The sequence below is a fragment of the Balaenoptera physalus genome (assembly GCF_965194825.1).
Source record: "Balaenoptera physalus genome assembly, chromosome: 9".
Taxonomy (NCBI): Eukaryota; Metazoa; Chordata; class Mammalia; order Artiodactyla; family Balaenopteridae; genus Balaenoptera; species Balaenoptera physalus.
In genome coordinates, this window is record NC_138888.1 from 95996712 (window position 1) to 96017598 (window position 20887).

The 20887-nt window shown below is 36.4% G+C and overlaps 1 long non-coding RNA gene across 1 annotated transcript in view; it reads left to right on the forward strand.

The window, feature by feature from the left end:
- The window catches only part of LOC309666685, a 126420-nt gene extending 106256 nt beyond the window's left edge, over positions 1–20164 (forward strand). The window contains exons 2-3 of the long non-coding RNA XR_014267241.1: positions 1280–14464; positions 15066–20164. This is a non-coding gene — a long non-coding RNA (uncharacterized lncRNA). The remainder of the gene's footprint in view (positions 1–1279; positions 14465–15065) is intronic.
- Positions 20165–20887: the final 723 nt, after the last annotated feature.

Genomic DNA, 20887 nt, shown 5'->3' on the forward strand with positions numbered 1-20887 from the left:
AGCAACTGGGCCCGTGAGCCACATTGCTGAGCCTGCACGTCTGGAGCCTGTGCTCCGCAACAGGAGAGGCCGCGATAGTGAGAGGCCCGCGCACCGCGATGAAGAGTGGCCCCCACTTGCCGCAACTAGAGAAAGTCCTCGCACAGAGGCGAAGACCCAACACAGCCATAAATAAATAAATAAATAAATAAAATTTAAAAAAATAATAATAATAATGATTTTGGTTATATTTACCTTCTTTGATGAAGTGTCTGTTCATTTTGCCTATTTTCTGTACTGGGATGATTGCTTTCCTATGGAGTTTGGGGAGTTCATAATATATTCAGGATACAAGTGTTTATCGGAAAGGTGATATGTAAATATTTTCCCTCTGTGACTTGTATTTTCACCCTCTTGACAGTATCTTTAAAGAAGCAAAGGTCTTAATTTTAATGAAGTCCAACTTGGCAATTTTTTCTAAAAAAAAGAGATTATGTTTTTGATTCTGTATCTAAAAGTATTTGGCCTAATCCAAGGCACAATGTTTTATAGTTCTAAGTTTTACAATTTATCATCCATTTTGAATTAATTTTATTTATTTTTATTTTGTATCCCTCCCCCTCACCCAGCTTTCCCCCCTGGTAACCATAAATTTCCTACATCTGTGACTCTATTTCTGTTTTGTATATAAGTTCATTTCAGAGGCATGGATCAAAGTCGTTTTTTGGTATATAGAGATATACAATTAATTCCAGTAACATTTGTTTAAAAGACAATCCTTTCTCCACTGAATTAGCTTTGAACCTTTGTCAAAAATCAATTATCTGTATGTATGGGTCTAATTCTGGGCACTCTATTCCATTTCATTGACCTACTTGTTTATCTTTATACTGGTACCACAAGGTCTTGATTGTTATAGCTTTATAACAACTCTAGAAATCAGGTAGTCATCCAAGTTTGTTCTTCTTTTTGAAAATCGACTTGGCTATTCTAGATCCCTTTCATTTCCATATGAATTTTAGAATCAGGTTATCAATTTCCACAGGGGAAAAAACAAACTCTGCCAGGATTTTTATAGGGATGGCATTGAATCTAGAGGGCAATCCAGGGAAATCTGACATCTTCACACTATTTGAATGTTCTGCTCAGTATATCTATTTAGTTCTTCAGTTTCACTCAGCAATGTCTGTAGTTGTACTACAGCTATTGTACAAATTTCTCAGACTTATTCCTAATTATTTTATATTTTACATTATTATAGATGACATTTTTCATTTAAACTTCCAATTGTTCATTTTAGCATTTATTAAATATAATTAACTTTTACATGTTTACTATATATTCTGCATACTTGCTAAACTCACATATTAGTCCTGGTAGCTTTTTTTGTAGATATCTTAGGATTTTCTTCTCAAGTTATCCTGTTGTCTATGCGTAGAGACAGTATTTTCCGTTTCAAATCTGTATGCCTTTTATTTCCCTAGCTAAAACCTCTAGCAGACTGTTGAATGGAGTGGTAAAAATGGATATTCTTATCTTATTCTTGTTTTTTAGGGGTAGAGTATTCAGTCTGTCACCATTAGCGTGATATTAGCTTTAGGTTTTTCATAAATGCCCTTTATCTGGTTAAGTTCCCTTTTATTTCAACTTAACTGAAAATTTTATTAGGAATGAATGTTATATATTATCAAATGCCTTTTCGGCATGTATTCAGATGATCATATGGGTTTTTTTCTATTTATATGGTGGATTACATCTATTAACTTTCAAATGTTAAACTAACCTTGTATTTTCAGGATAAATCCTGCTTGGTCATGATTTATCATACTCTTCCTATTTGTTGTATTATATTTACTAAAAAAATCAAAACTTTTATGTCAGTTCATGATAGATATTTGTCTATAGTTTTCTGTTTTTGTAATGCCTTTGTGTAGTTTTGGTATCAGGGTAATGCTGGCCTCATAAAATGAGTTGGAAGTATTCCTTTCTTTTCAACTTTCTGAAAGAGCTTCATAGAATTGGCATTAGTTCTTCATGAAATATTTGGTAGAGTGTAACAGTAAAGCCATTTTTGTGACTGTAATGTGTGTGTGTGTGAGTGTGTGTAAGATTTTAACTACAAATTCAATTTCTTTAATAGACATAGAGGGCTTTTAAAATCATCTATTTCTTCTGGAGTGAGCTTTGATGGTTTGCATTTTTCAAGGAATTTGTCCATTTCATCTAAGTTAATTCAGTAGAATAAAGTTGTTCATAATATTCCCTTTTAACCTTGTAATAGCTACAGAATCTATAGTAATGTTCTTTTTCTTATTCCTGACATTAGTGACCGTGTCTTTTCTCTTTTTTTCCTGATCACTCAGCAAAAGGTTTGTCAATTTTATTAATCTTCTCAAATATTTAGTTTTTTTATTTATGAATTTTATCTACTAATTTTGTTTCTATTTTATTGATTTCCATTCTGAACTTCATCATTTCTTGATCATTTTCTTTATTGTGCTTAGCTTTTTGTTCCATTTTCTCTTCTTTTTCTAGGTTCTTAAGGTGGAAACTGAAGTCATTGATTTATGACCTTTCTTCTTCAACAACTGAGTTTTTAGTGCTATCAATTTCCTTTTAAGTACTGTATTAGCTGCACCCAACAAATTTTGATATGTTATTTTTAGTTAGTTAAAAAATGTTCATTTCTTTTTCTGTTTATTATTTGACTCATAGATTATTTAGCAGTGTGTATTTTACTTTCCTAATGTGTTAGGAACTTTCCAGATATATTTCAGTTAATAATTTCTTATTTATTTCCATTGTTGAACATCTCTCAAGGCAATAAACTGAGGCAATTTTAGGGCTCACCTTGTTTCTTGTCACTCAGGGACCACTCTCTTTCATTGTGCAATGTACAATACCTTGAAAAATGTTGATTTCCACATTATATTTGGGTTAGTTGTTATAAGCAAGAGAGTAAATTCTGTCCATGTAACTCCATGTTACCAGAGCAAAAGTTTCCCCACTATCCACCTGAGCTCATATTTTTTAAATATTGGATTAGCTGTTAATGGACTTTCATTCTTCCAAACACATTCTAGAATTTACTGGGTTATTTTTTTTTTAAGAAGTATGACTCAGATATCAATTGAGATTGTATTGAATTATATATTAATTTTAAGAAAATTGATACTTTTATAATATTATGTAATCTTAAGAAAGATCATGGATTTACCATTTATTCCGATTCTCTTCCATGTCTATGATCTATGCATTTAAGAAGTATTTTAATATCTTCTCCATGGAAGTCTTGGTCAGATTAATTCACAAACATTTTATAGTTTCTATTATTGAGAATGGATATTGCTGGTGCAAGAAATGTTACTGATTTTTGTAGATTGATCATATATCCAGCAACCTTTCTGACCTTTTTTAATAATTCTAGGAGTTTATTGATTTGGTTGGTTCTTCTGGGTAGATGATTATATAATCTACATATTATAATTATACCTTCCTTTCTAATGCTTATATCCCTTATTTTCTATGGTAACATTCAAGATTTGGGGGCTAAAATAAATGCATGTAGGTGCATGCATCCTTTCAAATTATGGTTTTCTCTGGATATATGCCTAGGAGTGGTATTGCTGGGTCATATGGTAGCTCTATTTTTAGTTTTTTAAGGGACCTCCATACTGTTCTCCATAGATGCTGTACCAATTTACATTCCCACCAACAGTGTAGGAGGGTTTCCTTTTCTCCACACCCTCTCCAGCATTTATTGTTTGTAGAATTTTTGATGATGGCCATTCTGATCGGTGTGAGGTGATACCTCACTGTAGTTTTGATTTGCATTTCTCTAATAATTAGTGCTGTTGAGCATCTCGATGTTCATTGCAGCACTATTTACAATAGCCGGAACACGGAAGCAACTTAAATGTCCACCGACAGAGGAATGGATAAAGAAGATGTGGTACATATATACAATGGAATAACAGCCATAAAAAAGGAACAAAATAGTGCCACTTGCAGAGACATGTATGGACCTAGAGATTGTCATACAGAGTGAAGTAAGTCAGAAAGAGAAAAATATTGTATAATATCGCTTATATGTGGAATCTAGAAAAATGGTACAGATGAATTTATTTGCAAAGCAAAAGTAGAGTCACAGATGTAGAGAACAAACTTACGGTTACCAAGGGGGGAAGGGAGGGGTGGGATGAATTGGGAGATTGGGACTGACATATATATACTACTATGTATAAAATAGATAACTAATGAGAATCTACTATATAGCACAGGGAACTCTACTCAGTGCTCTGTGGTGACCTAAATGGGAAGGAAATCCAAAAAAGAGTGGATATATGTATACATATGACTGATTCACTTTGCTGTACAGCAAGAAACTAACAACACTGTAATGCAACTATACTCCAATAAAAATTAATTTTAAAAAGATTATATTCATAAAAATCTGTTAACAGATTACTATGAAGTGGGTGAGATGCTCAGGACAGGGCAGTTCAGCTCTTGTATCATGATATTTTGTATATTCTGTTTTCATAAAATTAAACTGAGACTTTACAATGTGAAAAAAAAGAAAAGAAAAGAATGTAAAGTTTCCCCTAAATATAATGTTTGTATCAAGTCCTTACCAAGTAAAGAAGTTCTTTTCTAGTCTTCATTTGCTAAGAGATTTTATAACAAATATGAATTGAATCTAATCAAACGGTTTTACACCAATTGAGATAATCCTATTATTTTTCTTCTTTAGTTTAATAATTATAAATTTTATAGCAGATTTCTTGTGTTGAGCCATCCTTGCCTTTATGGGATAAACCTCACTTAAAACTGATATACTACTTTTCATAATACACTAGTGGATTTGGTTAGGTAATATTTTATGTAAGATTTTTGCAACTACATTCATAAGTTAATATTTTTTTGTCTTGTCCACATCTGGTTTTGCTGTCAAGATTACACTGGCTCCAAATAGTAAGATGTGAAGCTTTTACTCTTAACTATATTCTGGTATAACTTCTGAACAATAAAACAGAAATCAATCATCAAAATTTGATGCAAACTCACTTGTAACGCTGTCTGGGATAAATTTTGAAGAGGAAGAAATGCATATACTTGAATTAACACTTAAGTAAATGGATGGCAGATGGTGGAGCCAAGTTTCTCACTGTTGGAGTGGGAGGTTACAACCAAGCAAGGGAAGAATTCTAGCATGATCCATGTAGTAAAATAAATATCAATGAGTCCATACTACTAGAAATAAATGATTCAATTAATTAAGAGAAAGAATCAAATATCCTGTGCAGAATTCCAAATAATTTATGTAAATACTCCACCCCTCAAGGAGGTAGAGCATAACTCTCAATGACTTAAGTGTGGACAGTGCATAGTGACTTACTTCCAAAGGGTACAGAATGGAAAGGAAAGGGAAAAGAGTACTACTCAGTGAGAAAACCTGAAAGAAAACTACTTCAGCCAGGTGACCAAGGTCAACACCAACACTGAAGTCATGTTGAGAGTATGCACCTGAATGATGAAATGAGAATGGTACTTTACCTCTGCGGTCTTCCTTCCCAAAACCTATAACCACACTCTAATCGTGAGGAAAATATCAGGCAAATACTTACTGAGGGACTAAAGAACTAAATGATCTTTAATCTTTACTCTTGAGCCCACATGTCTGTTTTTTACCTTTTCTTTATGGGTCATATTTTTACCTTCTACAAAATACCTGACCAGTACTCCTCAAAACTGTTAAGGTCGTCAAAAACAAGGAAAGGCTTAGAAACTCTGACAACTAAAAGATGTCTAAGGAGGTATAGCATCTAAAATGTAATGTGGTATACTGAATGGGATCCTGGAATAGAAAAAGGACATTAGGTAAAAAATAAAGTAATCTGCATAAACTACGGACTTTAGTCAACATAAATAAATCAATATTGGTTCACTAGTTGGAATAAATGCACCATATTAATGTACTGTACTGTAATATACACACTAATATGTTTCCCAATAGGGAAAACTGGGTGTGGCATATATGGGAACTCTCTGCACTCTCTTTGCAACTTTTCCGTAAATCTAAAATTATTCTGATAACCTAAAATCTAAAAAATAAAAATTTATTAATAATAAAACAAAACGACTAGAAATACACAGTTAAAGACACTCAGAAGCATGCAGTGCGAATACTGAAATGACTGTTCATATTGAATGGCCAGGTAAATGCTAAGAGTTGCAATAATAGATAGAGCCATAAGAAATCACTCCATTCATTCCTTTTCTCTAAGACAGTATCAAATGTTGTTATCGCCTATATTTTAAAGAACTCAATAGAAGACCCAAAGCTTTCATCAGTTGATCATTACAATTTTTAAGTTCCTTTACTCTTCCTCCCAAAATTCTTCCTTACAATCTAATTAAATTCATTATACTACAATTCCCGCTCATCTTCCTTTTGATTTTTCTTGGTAAAGATATAAATGTGGAGTACCATACTTTGAGTAAATGCTATACAAGTACTTAAAAACAATTATGAAAATGACTTTTAGTCTTGAGGACAAATAACTTCTGTACTTTTACCTTTTCCCTCACAGGTCATATTTTCTGTCTTTAATCATCTTTATGATTTTTTTAACCTCTTTTATTAGAAAGTCTCAACAGTGAAAAAGAACACACTATTTAGCAAACTTTCAGTGTTATAATGGCATTGCTAAATTTCATCATTCAGATTTGCCCTTTTCTTAAGCCATACTCAGACTTCTGCAGTTGAAAAAAATGCCAAAATTTGCCCTAAGTAACAGGACTTATATTATTGAAATAATATCTTTCTCCAAAATAATACTGTGCAAATTGAAACATCACTATAACTTTTGCAAAACCAAGTATATAGCATTCAAAATGCATATTTTGACCTACCTTAGTACATGGTCCATAATTAGGTTATTACAGGCAATGCAGACTTCAATAAATAATAAAGAAACTAACCTCATAAAATAAAGTAATTGCTTTTCAAAAATTCTGGCCTGTTCCTTTCTACAAGTAGACTCAATGACCTCTCCTTTTTATAACTGCTTATGTTAAGCAAGATATGTCTGACAATGAATTATAATATTATAAGAGTCAATCCAGATAAATTGATCTGAAAAAAGAACCATTTTATCTTCCTAAAACTACCTATTATTTTTTTATCTTCACCTCATGAAGTTAATTTGACTTATTTATGTGTAAAACCACCAGAGTCCTACCAATGCTCAGGAAGAAAGTGCCAATATGCTAATTTCTTGCATGGCTTCATCTATCCCAATTTCTACATCTTTTACCTTTAAATTTTCATAACTTTTTTGTAGCTAATGTGTTCCTCCATTAAACTCATCATACCTGTTACAAACCGAGAATATAATAAGATTCATAAAAATATGACCTATAAATCAATTCATATGTTTTATTTTAACTGTGTTACACGGGTTAATGCCAGTGTGGAAGCGCCAGATCCATAGTTTCAGCTGGTCACACTTTCTCATCAGTTCCTCACCATCTCAAATACACTATGATTCCTCATTTACATGGGGCTAATCTAAGTAGCAAGAAGATGAAAATCTTTGCTCACATCTGATGAAAGTCCCTGTTTCTTTCCAGTTTTCATATCTTCTTTCCCATTTTCTACCTATGCTCTGGAAATTCTCTTCTCCCATAAGATTCCTTCTGTAACAGATGTATTCTGCCTGATTCATATTCCTCAGCTTTTGTCATTCTCACTTCATCGCCAGCACCCGTAACTCTGCCTGAGGAATGTCTCTGTCTGCAGAAGCTTGTCTCGATGGGAAGGACAGAAATGCCGGGAAGTTCATGCTTTCAAGAGCAGTCCTTCATCAGTGATGGACAGGAGTTAGTGAGTAAATACCCCAGGCTTGTTTGTCACTCTGGTGGACAACGCAGGTATGTTCCACAAAGGGTTTAAGAGGTCTACACTGGCATTGAGCTCTAGGTGCCCACAGCAGCAATCTGCTTATTAATGCACTTATTGGTTTCTTCCTTTTCTAACCGTGTTCCCTGGGATCACCTCTCAAGTAAAACTATTTATACTCAAATCCTTGTTTCAAGGTCCAATCTGAAAAGACATGATCTCTAGGTAAATATTTATTTTTCTTTTCCATTGTCACACCAAATACAGAGAAGTTGAATCCCCTTATTGACAGTTTTAACTACATTTGAGTTAAAACTTAAAATATAATCATGTAACTAAAAAGCTTTGCTTGATTTTCATAAGATCTATACATTTAAAATTATTGTAGAACTATGTTATCAGATTCAAAATAGTTTGAGCTAAACTTTGCAATCATGTTACTAACTCCTATCATCAGACATGAGTTTTCAGATTTCATAAACATACACAGTAATACTTTCCTATTCAAAGCATGAAATATCTTTTAAAGTATGTGTTCATTCTTTACCACATGGGACATGATGTCACGTGTAACCATTTCATGGCTTCTGTGATATCTAGTCTGACCTTCATGAAACGGTGTGCTAATTTTCTCCATCACCAACAAAATGGACAGTCATTAGAACTGCAAGTAGTCTGATAAAATATTAAAGTTTAGTGAAATATTTTAAATTAAAGACCAGCTTTCTTTAAACAATGTTGAATACACATATGGTAATGTGACCGTCCATGTGTGCTCTTGCTTTGGGACTGACAAATGTTAGGAGGGACAGAATAGGGATGGTCAAGATCCTCAGTTCAGGAGGCCCCTACCAGCTTCCATGCCCACAAAAAGAAAGTCAAAGCTGACACCAAGGAACCGGCAAAATTGGATTTTTATGAGAGAATTTAGGTGGAGACTGGAGAAAAGTCTCTCTTTCATTTACTCTAGGCCTTTGATTTTTTTTCCAAATAATTGATATAGTTTTGAGAAATAAGAGTTCATCCTCATTTAATAGCCAAAGGTATCCAGTAAGACGAATTGCTGCTTCTCGCCACTCACACTGAGAGATTACTCTCTGGGATAATTTACAAGTACACCCATAGCACCAACCAGAGCTTCTAGAGAAATATTAAGGGAAGTGGTGTTTGCTCCCTATTAAATTTCTAAAAGAATGAGGAGAGAGGGAACTGTCATTTGGAGAAAAGACAAATAGTGATGTTCTCGCCATCAACTTCTTTTCTACATGAGTTATGCTTAATAAAATAGCTTTTTAAAAATATTAGCATTCTTAGGGACAGAAATATAAAAATGCAGAGGGTTAGAATGTTCCTCTTACGAAGGGCCCTAACACAGCAGAGTACTGACACTTCAAAGTGCTGAAGAAGCAGAAGAGACAATGGGTCCTGAGCAAGCCACTCTATGAACCAGCCATCAATCACCTAGGACTTTCTCCTCTCTCTCCCTGAATAGCATCTCCATGCAGATCTAGGTGCCGTCACACATTCTGAATTAGCCCCCTGCAATGCAACACCATTGCAAAGCGAACTTAGAAATCAGGTTGCAAGGAGTACTTACATGTCAACATGTGGTTATACAGAAAACTGGTCACAGAGCTTTTTAATCTCATTAAGACAAGAGTAAACACTGAGGCTAGGTTGGCTTAAAAATGTAACTTGTATTACCATACACTTGGCAATTAGCAGCCACAAGTATAATTTAACCACAATAGCCCAAAGAGGCCAAACTGGGAAAGAGAAACCCTAGCTAATCGGAGCAGAAGAGAAGCTATCCACAGAAATATAGACCGGTACAAGTTGTGCCTCTGTAGCAGAGAACAAACCTGACTCCATATTGAATCTATTCCTTTAGCTCTAACCCTTGTGCTCTGCGGCCTGTGCTTAGCCATGCTGGCTCTGCACCTTTGTGAAGGAATGTTGCCTATAATCTGAAATATACAGGAGAGCCCATTCTCAAGGCTCTGACCTTGAAAGGTGTAACACTTTTCCATTCATACAGTGATAAAAAGTTGCAGAACAGCGAAGAACATTTGTCTCTTTGGAGGTTTACAGGAACTTTACGGCCTGACCCACGTGGACAGCTGCCAGAACAAAGGATTCCAGCACCAGGAAGTTTGTAACAACAAGCCACACCCCCTCCCCTTTTAGTATAAAAGAAGCCTGAATTCTAACCCTGGTAAGATGGTTCTTTGGGACACTAGTCCCCCATCTTCTTGGTCCACTGGCTTTACGAATAAAGTTGACATTCCTTGACCCAAAAATTCATCTGTCAATTTGTCTGTGGCAAGCAGTACGAGCTCGACTCAGTAACACCTCCTCACCCCATTCTGAAGCTGGCACGACCATTCTTTTTCCAAGTCTACTTTCTATTTTCTTCATGTAAAATGCATCAGGAGAAATCTTTTTATTTTTTTTCACAACTTTATTGGAGTATAATTGCTTTACAGTGGTGTGTTCGTTTCTGCTTTATAACAAAGTGAATCAGCTATACATATACATATATCCCCATATCCCCTCCCTCTTGCGTCTCCCTCCCACCCTCCCTATCCCACCCCTCTAGGTGGTCACAAAGCACCAAGCTGATCTCCCTGTGCTATGCGGCTGCTTCCCACTAGCTATCTATTTTACGTTTGGTAGTGTATATATGTCCATGCCACTCTCTCACTTTGTCTCAGCTTACCCTTCCCCCTCCCCATATCCTCAAGTCCATTCTCTACGTCTACGTCTGCATTCGCATCAGGAGAAATCTTGATCAACGAATGATTTATTACATTAATAGAACATTATAAAATACACGTTAACACAGTTTACAGCTGGAACATGACTATAATATTAAAATTAGTGTCCACCTATGATTTCCATTATGTGTAAGAGACAAGAAACTAACTCGGGGGAAAAAGAAAAAATTTGATCCTGAGCTCAATGAAATCTTTCTAATTTCAATTTCACATAGTAAATGACCATGACAGCAACTAACCCTCTTCCTCTAGGCTACCCTGAATGTCTTGTGACAGGAGAGGGGAAAAAAAATCAGTTAGTACTGTTATCATTCAAATGATGATTTATGATGTATTACAATATTCAGGAAGGAAAATCATGCTTCGAAAATCGTTGGAGGTGCCCAAAGTATAGGTGATGCAAGTCTGTCTTCTGCCTTTCAGTGAATGTATCGACGACAAATGATATTTACCCAGACTAAGACACCAAGTATCCAGTGAACTTTAATTTCTCCAACAGAATGTACACCGGCTAAAAATTTAATCAAACATGTCTGATGCACTGTGATGAGAGAGGTAAATGTCTCCTATCATTTTCCCTATGCCACGTCCCCACATCTTGCCTGATACTATCTTTAGGTTCCTTTATTTCCTCAGGAAAGCATATCCTGACTCCCAAGTCTGCATGAAGTATCCCTACATGTGATTCCGTCATATAAAAAAACCTGCACTTATATTACAGCTCGTATCTCCATGCACCCTAAATTCCTGTTTACCGTCTAGAATCCCCACTGGCCAGCGCACTTTGGGAATTTGGGGACCATGTCAAGCTCATTGCCTTCTCTATCCTCGGCATCTCCCAAAGTGCCTGGCACTCAGTAGGTATTGCACAAATATTCAAGCAAAATCTGTCTCAATGGGTCCATAGTCACATTTTAATTATTAACCTTTGATTATCCACCAAAAGTCACTTTTGTTGGATCAAATTTGTTAAAATTTAACAGTCAGTCATATATACCAGCATGTGTTTGGGTCATTTCTTTACACCATTATTTATTGTCATTAGGATAGGCATGGTAAGTTTAATTTAAGACAAATCACAAATGATGAGAAAAATAAAATCTACTGCCAGAAGAAAACTTGTAACTAGCCCCCATCTTACCTGGACCCCAGTTTTGCATTGCTCCAACTCAAGTCCTTCAATTCTAGTAGTGCATGATTCTCTGAGATGCAGTTCAGCCTAATTAGCTTCTACAGTGTCCTGTGGGATAACCCCACCATCACCAAAGGCCAGAGTGATTACAGCCCTCAGGTTTCTCACAGGCTGAAACAGAACATATAAATAGATCATTGAAATGCAATATGACATTGTAAATGAGTTTTTAAAAGGAGGCACAGTATATACAAAAGACAGAAGTAGAGAGCCAGAAGTGATTACATCTGCCTATGGCAGTGAGGAAGGCTTCCGAAAAGAAATAACACTTAAGCAGTGTTTTTAATTAAATGAAAATTTTGTTGATGTTTAACCTATGTGTGCATATGTGTATATATCAATATAAATATATATAGTATATATATGTATATACATTGAGTATATATACATTGAATATGTACGTATACATAGAACATATATGTGTGTGTGTATGTGTGTGTATATATACATATATATTCAACAGGAAAAGAAGAGAGAAATAGCATAGCATCCAGAAAGACAAGGGTATTCAGAACTGCCATGACATATAACAGGTTACTGCAAGTAGTTCAGGATCTCAGAGCATAAAGTGTGGGAGAGGATCACAAGAGATGTGTCCAGGGAAGCAGCCAAGGCTTGAGATGCTGTCCTAAGTGTTGATACTTGTGTGTTGTAAGCAGAAAAGTAAAACAATTCAGCAGTATCTATCCCCTTAGAAACAGCACTCTAGCTGACAAACCTAGAGAATGAATTTGAGTGTTGTGAGAAGAGAGACGGGGGACCAGCTAAGACGCTGCAAAAAAAAAAGGCAGGCAGTGCTGATGGACCAAGGTGGTATTTTTGTGTCATTGCTCTCCTCTACTCAGTAACAATCGTTAGAAGGTACTCATATTACGTGTTTCTCTAAGCCAAACTACAACTGCTAACCCTAGGGAAATGCAGAGGTGGACTCCTGTTCCAAGGGGCGGGGGAGGGGAGCACCAGGGGAGGGAAGAACAGGACATTTTTTTCTCCTACAGAATTCTTTTTCCCCTTAGAGGTACCATTTGACATTAACTATAAGATGTCACTCTATGGTACTGAGTGTCTTTGTTCAAGGTAAGCTTGTGAGACTCCCTCCATCTCAACACCGCCTTCCCTAGAGCACCTCTATAGTACAGAGGACCAAATGAGATGCTGTTTTAATTAAACTGTTTCAATTAAAAGATCAAAAACTTGTTCAATCACTGCAGACAATTCAACAAGGACTGATTTAAAAAGGGAAACCCAGTAAGGAGTTTCATAATCTGCCTTATACTGCATGAGAATGAGAATCCTGTTTTGGAACAATCTGAAGTGACTTGCACACAACATTTGTTCATTAAGATGATGATAAATTAATATAAACTGTAAGAACTGATTTAGAATCCTCATATCTCACTCTTTAAGAAAATCAACTGACTCACACAAATACAGTCACCTGATCTTTGACAAAGGAGTAAAGGCAATGCAATGGAGAAAATATTGTCCTTTTAACAAATGGTGCTGAAACAGCTGTAAAAAATGAACCTAGACACAGAACTTACACCCCTCACAAAAATTAATTCAAAATGCATCACAGACCTAAATGTAAAACACAAAACAATAAAACTCCTAGAGGATAACGTAGGAAAAAACCTAGATGACCTTGTGTATGGCAATGACTTTTTAGATACAACACCAAAGGATACCACAAAAGAAATAATCAACAAACTGCACTTTGTGAAAATTAAAAATTCTGTATGTCAAAAGACAATCTACTAAGAGAATGAAAGGACAAGCTACAGATGGGGAGAAATATTTGCAAAAGACTATTATCCAAAATACACAAAGGACTCTTTAAAACTCAACAGTAAGAAAAACAACCAGATTAAAAGATGGGCCAAAAACCTTAACAGACACCACACCAAAGAAGATTACAGATGGCAGATAAACATATGAAAAGATGCTCCACATCATATGTCATCAAGGAAATGCAAATTAAAACAACAGTGAGACGCCACTACACACCTCTTAGAACGGCCAAAATCTACAACACTGACAACACCAAGTGCTGGTGAAGATGTGAAGCAACAGGAAGGCTCATTCATTACTTATGGGAAGGCAAAATGGTATAGCTGCTTCGGAAGGCAGATTTGCAGTTTCTTATAACACTAAACATATTCCTACCATACTATCCAGCAATCCCACTCCTTGGTATTTACCCAAAGGAGTTGAAAACTTATGTTCACAAAAAATCTGCACATGGATGTTTATAGCAGCCTTATTTTTCATAATTGCCAAAACTTGGAAGAAATCAAAACGTCCTTCCGTAGGTGAACAGTTAAATAAACTGTACTGCATCCAGACAAGAGAATGTAATTCAGTGCAAAAAAGAAATGAGCGATCGAGTCATGAAAAGACATGGAAGAAACTTAAATGCGTATTACTAAGTGAAAGGAAGCAATCTGAAAAGGATACGTACTGCATGAGTCCAACTATAGGACATTCTGGAAAGTGCAAAACTGTAGACAGTAAAAAGATCAGTGATTGCCATGGGCTGGAAGAAGGGATGGATAAATAGGTGAAGCATAGAGGATCTGGGGGGCAGTGAAATTAACACTGATTGACACTATAGTGACGGATACATGTCCTTATATATTTTTTTTTTCTGTTTTAACATTTTTATAGTTCATAACTTCAAAAAATACATGAGCTTGATAAAATATACATGCTAATCATTTTTGCATCTAGCAGAAAACAAATACTTTATTTTTTTGTTTTCATTTTATAACCTTTAAAGTTTCTTAATTCAACTAGGGCAAACATATTTACACAAAGCCACCAGAACAAGGATCACTTAAAGAGCTGGATGTAAAAAATATTATTGCAGTATACTACAAATATGGAACCTTTTTTATATGAGCTACAAAAAGCAGCATTTACGTTTATAGAGTTCAGTGCAATTTTTTACATTAAAAAATCCTGTAAATTAAGAAGGAAACATCAACATGACAGAAGAAAATACACCCTTCAGACACATGAGCTCCTCTCTGGGGAAGCACATGGGCGACTCTATGTTCCGCATAGCTTCTATTCATGATAGGATCTTCTTTTCTGGGATATGCAGATGCCTCTTCTGGGATGAGGGACACGAGGACAACAGTGCCAAATGTGTGGCTGTTTGTGTGGGAAGTGGATCGAATGACAGCCTGAGTGGCACCTGGTTCCAGGTCAGACTCCCTTTCCATGTCCTTATATTTTTGTCCCAACCCATAGAACATACAACACCAAGCATGAACCCAAATGTAAACTATTACGCTGGGTGATGTTAATGTGTCAATGTAAGTTCATCAGTTGTAACAATTGTACCACTCTGGTAGAGGATGTTGATAATGGGGGAGTTTAGGAATGTGTGCGGACAAGGGATATGGGGGGGAAATCTCTGTTCCTTCACCACAATTTTGCTGTCAAGTTAAAACTGTTCTAAAAAGTAAAGCCTATTAAAAAAAAAAAAAACCCTAAAGATTTCCTAATAAGCCAGATCCACACAGAAGCTACTATACACTCTAGTCTCATTTCTGTTTTATTTTATCATATACTGTGTTTATTCAGTGGAATTATGATACAATTAAAATATCATTATCTATTTTAAAAAATGCTACTGAGAATTTACATGTTATTTTACCAAGTTGTTAATCATTTCAAAGTCGACTTGTTCGAAATTATTTTGCTTTCTTATATTTGAGTTGCAGCTTTAAGGACAACCACCCTAATTTCCAATTAATCAACAATTATTAAGTACTACAGGGCACAACACTAGGAAATTCAGGGTCTCAAAGAGCAATAAGACCTAGTTCTTGTCCTGGATAGCTCATGAGATATTTGGCAAACAAGGAAAGCCAACATGACAGTCCACCAATGTTTCTTGAATATTAATCTAAACCGAAAATGAGTTAAGAAACAACCAATGATGGGCTACAATGTAGTAAATGATTAATTTCCACATGGTTGAACTAGACAACAATTGTGTTCAGAGAGTGTGAGCAATAGGGATGGAGTGATTTATCCATAAGCATTGGTGTACAATAGAAGACTCTGATTTGTCACTTTGATAACCCCAAGTCATATGCAATGCTTCTTTCAAATATACAAATACAATTCTAATTTCTATTTTCTGCTTAAGAGACCAGTACTTGTTTGCAGTTTAGTATTTGTGGCTCAAATGTAGTCTGTGTCCTCTCCAGACTGTATGGTCCCCACCCCACAAGAGGCAGTCTGGGAGGTGAGCCTTCAACTAGAGCCCATCCTCTTGGTCACATAGGGCCTTGGGCCATGCTCACAGTCTGACCATCTGCCCACTTCCTCTTTCCATCTGGCTTCCTTTGGGTCCCCATACAGCAATGCTTGGGGGAAAAAAAAAAGCATTGATTGATCTAAGTATACCAATTCTTATCTCCAGAGCTAAAAGCAATTTTAGTTAAAGCAATACGACCCAATGTCCCTAGAAGAAATACCAACCCAAAGGAATTGCAGGCCTAGCAAAACCCTTTTCTAGCCCTGGTTGACAGATCTCACCAATTAAGCAATACTCCCTACCATAAAAGTACTACATAAATATAGGAACTGCACATTAACTGCCATAGAATATTAGAGTCATGTTCTCGTCTTGAGGTCTTTTCTCCAGTTTGTACTACCACACTGTTTTGTTTGTTTGTTTGTTTAATTTATGTTATTGAAGGATTGATTTATAACATGTTAATTTCTGCTGTATGTATACTACCACATTGTTAACTCACATGTAAGCTCCATAACTCCACTGCTTGCTATTTTCTTCCTCTTGGTTCTATCAGTTTTACAATTTTAATTACCTTGTATGGCCTCTCTTTCATTCTTTCACTCTTCAATATATAACTTCTATGCCTCAAAATGATAAGTAAATATCTTAATCCTCAAGGACATCCAACAATAAAAAATCACTCAAGTGTGTACAGTCTTTGTACCATTGGGTAATATAAGGTTATGTATACATAATTATCTTGCCTTCTGCAAATTTTCAACACAGTTTTCAAAGTTCCTGAATAGACTCAACTGTAATTGCACCTGTATGTTCCCTAAATATATGGAAACACTTTTTCCAAGGTGTTCAATATATTGAAATCAAAATCCATGGCTCAGCAGTAACAATCACCCGTTCAAACACTAAACTAGGGATTTTATATATATTATCTCTTTTAATCTACGTAACAACCCTGAAAAGTAACCATTCTTATTTCTATGTTACCAAAGAAAAAAATGGAGCGTCAGGAAGTTTATGTTCCCCCTTCCCCCAAGGTCTCATGCAAAAATTTGGTTGGTTCTGGGTCCACCACAGGTCTCTCCTTCCCCAAGCATACATCCTTCTCACTCTTCTACTGCTAGGCTTCTCTCCCTCCGGCAAGGCGACGGTGTGTCGTCACACTGGCATATCAACCTGGCAATAAACTTTGGATTTTCCATGATATTCTAGAATTTTTCCTCAGAAAAATGTACTTAAGAAATGCATATAATTGGGCAAGTCTAACAGAAACTGATGGAAAATGAAACAACCTCTCAAAATGAATATTTGCGAGTTTCTGAAAATTCATTGATTTTGATCTAACTTTTGGTTCCTTTAGGATTTATGGAAGGCAGACTGCACAGTGTTTAGGGAAATCAAGTTACAGTCAGCTGTACCATCTGGGTCTCCATTCAAGCTCACCCACTCCCAGTGTGTACACCCCAAGCAAGAAACAACTATTCAGAGCTTATTTTCGAGGCTGTAAAATGACTAGTGCTGCCCTGAGGGTTACATAAAATAACAATGCCTGAGACATAGCAAGCACACAATAAAAAAAAGTCCCTGCTGATGATTATCATGATTCCTGCAGCATAGAAATGCATCTTTGTAAGTAGAAACTTCATCATTTCACTCACCTACCTAAATCTTTCAAGGTGAAGTTCTAATTTCGTAGTGTGTCAGGTAAGACCTGTCAGAATATAGCCACTGCTTCCTCATCAGTGCCATCTCTCGGCTTTCCACGCTCTTGTGTATTTTGTGCCAAATGTGGGCTATGGTCACAAGTTCCTTCTTATCTCTTATGCATTCTGCTTGGACCTTACACATCCTTCAGCCCTCGGGTCAAGCATTAACCCCTCCAGTATGGTTTTCTTAGCCCGTGTTCCACCTACACCCCACTCAATTCAGATTTGCTTTCCCTCCTCTTCTCCCATCATACCCCATGCAAGCCTGCAGCATGGTAATGATTCCCGGGGTTATAATTGCTGTTGACTTGAGTACCTCCTCCATTAAAATTAAAAGTTCAATGTTGACTGATTACAAAGGGCACTCTTCATCCTATAGGCAATTCCCCCCTGAAATTGAGACTGATTATCACCAATTTTGCTTACACTTTGGCTACTAAATAGACATTAGATTGTAAATACATTTAAAATGCAGTCATTGCTTTCATTCTTTTAAAAAACACAACTTCAGGGGACTTCCCCAGCGGTCCAGTGGTTAAGAGTCTGTCTTCTAATGCAGGGGGCGTGGGCTCGATCTGTGGTTGGGGAACTAAGATCCCACATGCCGCACCGTGCGGCCAAAAATTTTTTTAAAAAACATGAATAAATAAGTAAAATAGAGTAAATAACAAGAAAAACGTATCCATTATATAAACAAATAACTAAATAAAATTTTAAAAAAACAACTTCAGACATTAGAAAGAAAGGAACCAAGAAAAAAGAAGCTTTGCATGAATATTATCAAAAAAGTTTTCACTATTTTGTTTTCAATGTTAAGTGTGGAAAACTTCTAAAACTTTTTTATCAAAATGGAAAATGAGCATGGGACACCAGAAGTAGCTCTAATTAAATAAATTTTAAGAAATCTGTTTTATCCTCTAAAGCACAGTTTCACTTATTCATTTTTCTATTAACTGCTGTGCATAAGGATACACTGTTTTTTCTCAAAATAGTTGCTGGCAATTTCCAAAGACATAATTTCTTGTAGCCTGATGAACTAAGTATAGAGGTGGTATAATATTGGGCTCTAAGTTTTTTCCTCAAGGACATTATTTTTTTAATGTCCGCTATCAGGTGAAATGGAAATTTTTAGAATGTTTGATGGAATGGCTTAAATTCCACAGAAAAATCTATAATTAACTGTTCCATTCAATTACTTTCATTAATAACAAAAACAATTGACCACTAAAGTTTGGGCAGTGAAAGGTATAAAGATCCATCAGTGAAGCAAGTCACTAAACTTGAGTAGAAAAGAAATGATATATCTGTTAATTTTAGCATCTTCTCTTAAATACTCCAGGATATTTTTCTGGTAACAATAGAACAAACACTGAGTAAGAGATCTTCTTCTTGTGATATGAATTTCCATGGAGCCTGTTGGAGAATTTTCCCATACTAAGCATTAACAGGCTTTTCCAGAAAAGAAAACAAAAGAAAAAACAAACAAAAAAATAGTTCAAGCAACTCGGAAATGTATGATAATGATGATATTGATTTTTTTCAATCTGTCACTATATCCATTTCTCTCTATTTCCACCCTAAAGCTAACTGTCATCACAGCTTGCCTGTTGAAACTACCTTCTCCGATAGATTGCACACTACTGCCCAACTGACCTTTTCACTATGCAGCACCTCCCCACTCCAACTTCATCCTCAAAAAACTCTCAGTGGCTTTCCATCACTGTGAATAAAGACCAAAATTCTTAACTTAACCTGTCATTGTATTGTTTACCCCTGCCGCTCTTTCTCCAAATTCATCTGACAGTTACTCCCCACACTTTACATCCTCCAGCCAAACTGGCCTTTTTGTAGTCTTTCCAAATTCTCTTGGCTCTCTCCCAGCACCAATTCCCAGTGGTCATGAAACTGTCACACTGGATCAGATGTGCTGTGTATGACTGGGGGAGATGAGAAAAGGAGGAGGGGAGCTGAATCTTAATGATCATAATGAATATGAGGAGCCATCACTGTAGATTGAGAGAAATCAGTCGTTGTGAGCTGAACGGGGAATTCTAAAGGTATCAACCAGATGATGTTAGATTTAAGAAATGTATGCCAGCTGGCTGCAGCAGCCCCATGTGACTGCTGCAGTCCCAAGTGTCTTCCAAACCACCAGGCTCCTGGTGGGCCCCCAAGAACCCAGGCCCCCAGCATATCCCAGCACCTGCCAGCTGCCATGTTCCCAGGTGGTTCCTGTGGAACCAGGATCCCCGTCCACACCGTCACTGGCCAACATTCAAGACCCTGGCCCCCAGCGGTCTCCCACAAACCCAGGCGCCCAGCCCACTCTGTTGCTGAATGCTTCCATGGCACCAGACTCCTGGCAGGCTACCCCAAACCCGGGCTATGCGAACCCCCTGAATCCCAATTCTGGCTAGCTCCTGCAGACCAAGCCATCTCCTGTGGTCTCAGGCTTTCGGTAAGCCTTCAAGAACTCAAGCTCCAGGTGGGCAACTATGAACCCAGGCTCCTGGCCAGAGTAACTACTGCAGGAAACCAAAAAAAAACAGCAATAGCTATACTTATACCAGAAGAAAAAAAGGTCTTTAAGTCAGAAACTGTAACAAGAGACAAATAACATCATTATATAATGGTAAAGGGATCCATTCATCAGGAGGATATAACAATAGTCAATACATATGCACCTAACATCAGAGTACCTAAATATATTAAGTCAATACTAACAGATCTAAAGAGATAAATAGACAAAATACAATAATAGTAGGGAACTTTAATGCCCCACTTTCAGCAAAAACCTCACAAAAAGAAAAGCCCAGGCACAGATGGTTTCACTGATGAATTCCACCAAATATTTAAGGAAGAATTAATGCCAATCCTTCTCGAAGTCTTCCAAAGAGGGAACATTCCCAAGCTCATTTTATGAGGTCAGAATTACCCTATTACCAAAGCCAGATAAGGCACTATAAGAAAAGAAACTACAGGCCAATAACTCTGATGAACATAGATCTCAACAAAATACTAGCAAACTGAATTCAACAGCACATTAAAAGGATCATA